Below are 4,510 nucleotides of genomic sequence, written 5' to 3'. Positions count from 1 at the left end.
AAATTTGCTAAAATAAATTGATTTATAGTTGTTCGGGCAAATTTTCATTTGCCAAATTTATATTTATATGTGAATATCATAAAAACTACTACTCCTACAAAGTGTCATAAACTACTTTATAGTAAGTTAAATTTCCTTTATTTTGAGTGTTGGCAGATATATGTGCGTCTTATAGGTCTAGAGATATACTTTTTAAAAATTAAACATAAATTTGTGAATTTAATTTGTCAAATATTATAAAAACTACTATTCATATAAAGATACAAATAAGATATAAACTCCATTTTTTTCTTCCCTGCTCTTGTCCTATAACTTATTATTTCATTGCAACTAAATTTAGTCGTGAGTCAAAGCATTTTTGTACCTTTTCTAAATTACGGCCATCACAAGTGTTATTGCTAGCCTCTTCGTCCCTGGACTTTGTGTAATGACTTCTTGGTGATGTAGAAGGGACATAGAGAAGATGTACAAGAAGAACTGAATGATTTGAATCGTCTGTATGTGGATTTTTCTGCAAGATCTCCTTAAATTAATATCATTTTCTATAGGTATAAAGAGGAAATGTTTTACATCTTGAGATAATAGAAAAATATTAAAAATATGAGCTTTGCATTGTCACGAATTGAAGAAAATATGATTATGAGAGATAGTTGACCATGTATGACTTATACGAGGAGAGAATGGTTGGGGGTGCGGTCAAAATAAAACAAATAAGTTGATGTAACTTATTTAATCGTGCCAATGTTTCGGCTAGAGTTTCTAGCCTTCATCAGGGCTAAGAACAGAACAAGATAACAACCAATAAGTATAGAAAACAAAAAAGAAAACATAAACAGAATGACATAAAGTGAATAATTTTAGCGAATGAAATTATTAAAATGAAGTGATGAGAGAAGTGGAAAATAAAATGTATACATAGGTAATTGAATAAGTAGATAAAATAACATCATTAAGGAAGTAAAATAAAAATGAAGTTATATAATGCAAAGAAGTATGAATATATTAGTTATTAATAATTTAAAAATTAAAATATGGAAAGAAAAAAAAATTAAGTTAAAGAAAATATATGTAACCATAAAAATTGATAAAGAGGCAAAATATAAGTAAAGTTTAACAAAAGAAATGAATAGAAAAAAAAATTGAAAACAACAATAATAATATGTGGTGAACATAACTAATAACGTGGCTAAGGAAAATTGAGAAAAGAAGGGGTGGTAGAATAAAGATAATGAAAAAATTATTATTTTTAAATTATTAATACCTAATATATTCATAAAAAAAAACTCAAATAGTAGATAATTATACTATTTTATTGAGCCAACGTTTCGCCCCACGTTGCAGGGCTTCGTCAGGGCTGTTTTGACGGCAGTCAAAAAATTAAGTTCACTTAATTAAAATAATTATTGGCGAAACGTTGGCCACGTTTTAATCATTACATTAGTGAAGTGGTTAATTATTTTTTTAGAACATTTAAAGAAGATTGTTGATTGAAAGTTATGTAATAAATATAAGGAAGATGGTTCAGGTATATTAAAAGAAAATACTCAAATAGTAATTAAACTATTTAACGTTTCGTCCCACTTTGCAAGGCCTTATCAGGGCTAAAAAGATACAAACACTGAAATAAGATAACAAGTTGTGGCTAATTATAATTTAAAATATGTAAAAAAATATATAAAAATAAACAAAGTAAATTAAATTAAGTTAAGTAAATTATTGGAGAAACTTGGAAACTAAACTTTCAAATAGATCTGAATTTCTGGAATATGATTTACTCTTTATTTATTTAAAAGAGCAATTATTGTTGTGGCAGTGAGGCTCTTGTACCTTGAGTCACAAATTGCTGTAATTTCGATTCTCAGTGAGCTTTCGGATCGTCATGAATAATTCATCAAAAGTAATCATTCCATTTTCACGGACTCAATAATTCGCGAGATCCGATTCGAGCATAGGCACAGACTGCTTGTGAGCGATGGCGATCGACGTGTTCCGGAAGCACAGGTACGTCCTGAGGTTCTTGGGGATCGTCCTGCCTGGAGAACTGGCCGACAGCTGGCTCCGGATCCTCTTCCACATCTGGTTCAGGTACCTCTCGGTGTGCCTCCCTGTCCTCACCCTCTGCTTCTTGTTCGGGATCACGCAGCTACACGACCAGTACTCTGTAACGGCATGCATGTACTCCTTCGCCGGGGTAGTCAGCACGACTAGTGCCAGCTTCAAGCTCATCTTGCTCTACTCCCACAGATACGACATCAAAGAACTAGTCGACTTCTTGAAAGACTTCAAAGCGGACACGACTGTAGGCCGGATCACCTACGTGCTCATATACTTCTACGAGTTCTTGGCTCTCTCTTTCAGAGTCATAGCCCTCATCGAGATCTTCATGAAGGCAAAGCTTAAACTCCTGATGCCCTTCTGGACTCCTTTTCCTAGGGACAACGTCATGGTGGCTATCTGTACCTACTTCTTCTTCCAGGGGACAGCTATAATAAAGACAATATGCAACTTCTTCATCGACACTCTTTTCCTACTTATTTCTAACCAGACATGCCACCGTATGTTTATTCTTCGGAATACTTTCAGAATCATAGGACTACCAGAAGAGGAGAAACTAGAGAGGCTCAAACACAAACATATGCTCAAGTTGCCTCCCGGGGTGAGGCCGACGGACAGCAATATTCTGAAATTATGTGTGGAAGAGCACATACTTCTTCTTAAGTAAGTAATGGAAGTAATAAAAAAAATCTTCTTACCAAAACACATTAACATACAAATTCAATAAAAATATAGTCAAATTTCTCTATAACAGACACTCGCAGAGACCCATATTTCGTCCGTTATATAGATGGGTCCGTAAATAACAATGTAATTTAGTATATAAGCAATGTTACCTCGTAAATACATAAATAAAAAAAAATAAATCAACGCATTAATCTAGTATAGTAATAATTAAAAAAAATTATATTCCCATAAATGAAATCACAACAATTTGACAATAAGCCATATTTTACAACAATGCCCATATTTCACATCACACCTCAATAGCTTTTGACTAAACCGTGATATTTCAAAAACCCTCGGAGACGATGATAAAACAATAGAATTAGTGTTTCAGTTTTTAAAATCAAAACATTTACTGACAAAAATATAACATTGAACGGAAGAAAACATAAAAAATAATAAATAATCAAATAAATAAAATTAATCAAATATAGGCAAAATTAAATAAAGTATAAATGGCGTTGATGACTAATGAAGTTTGCCGCCACTAAACAAAAACAAACAAATATTAGATTAATGATTTATTATATGATTGTTTGAGAGTGGTTTATTTCATTATTAACATACACAATTTTGATCCATATTACTCTCAACTTTTATTCTAAAAAAAAAAAAGAGCATCCTCCAATATTCCAGAAAGATGATACATGGGCAATTAGCCTGCAAATAAGATTTTTAAAAAAATAAGACATCAATATTTAAGGTTGTCTCATTGAAAATGGCTTGAGGGCCGAAACGTTGGAGAGTTTTTGGAGAATAAAAGTTGAGAGTAATATGGATCAAAATTGTGTATGTTAATAATGAAAAAAACAATGAAACATACAAACAATAAAATCACATCTCGACCATCGTATTTAAGTATACGTGCACCATTTTTTCTGATTTTTTAATTCTTTTCCAAAAAGGTCCAAATGCATACAATTTTCTCAAATATTTTATTTTACAACTTCCAACAAATGCAAGAAATATTTCTGAAAAAATAATGTTGATATTCGTTCTTCATAATTGAAAAAAAAACAAAAAAAATCTTAAACATAAATTTTCATGGTAATGACTTTTAATTTTGCAGGTTTTTTTCCCTCATTGGGTTCCCTTTCTAAGTAGAGAGTCCTTCCACTCCTCAAGTCCCCTAACGCTCAAGTCCTCCTCCATGCAGTCCTTCCACCGGATTCAGGGTCTTCCTCTCCTCCGTCTTCCTTCTTGTTCCCATTGCAGAAGTCTCTTCGGCCACCTACATGGCATTCGCTGACAGTGCTCATACCATTGCAGTCTGCTTCCTTCCATTCCTCTCTGAAACTCCTTCGGTCAGCCCTAGCCTGCTTCTAATGTCCTCATTGTAATTAAAAAATAAGATTATTTTGTTTAAAAATTTTTTCTCTTTAAGTTTTTTTATCGATAAATAGGAGGGTACCTCCTGTCCGCCTAACAGTGGACCAACCCCTTTTACAAATAATATAACTGTTCATATAATTGTATTACTCGTTCTTCAAATTGCATAACTGTAATTTACATATATCCTGTAATTCAGATATTATTTTCTTCAATATAGTGTAAGCAGGAAAAAAAAAATTAATTCTTTATCTCAGAATTTTAATTTGCAATTCCATTTAGCAAAATGTAAAATATAATTAATATATTTATTAATCCTTTATGCTGGAAGAGTCTTATAGAATTAAAAGGATTTAGTGAATGACATAATTTCTTCCTTATTAAAAAACAATAGTTTATT

General features: G+C 31.8%; 1 pseudogene; it reads left to right on the top strand.

The window, feature by feature from the left end:
• The first annotated feature begins 1,923 nt into the window (after positions 1 to 1,923).
• LOC106682407 (uncharacterized) overlaps positions 1,924 to 4,510 on the top strand; it is a 7,743-nt pseudogene continuing 5,156 nt past the window's right edge.

Source organism: Halyomorpha halys, unplaced genomic scaffold (assembly GCF_000696795.3).
Source record: "Halyomorpha halys isolate HHAL.00 unplaced genomic scaffold, Hhal_1.1 Scaffold411.1, whole genome shotgun sequence".
In the NCBI taxonomy this organism is placed as follows: domain Eukaryota; kingdom Metazoa; phylum Arthropoda; class Insecta; order Hemiptera; family Pentatomidae; genus Halyomorpha; species Halyomorpha halys.
The sequence above is the reverse complement of the archived record's forward strand: the minus strand, read 5'-3'. Positions and strand labels throughout refer to the sequence as shown.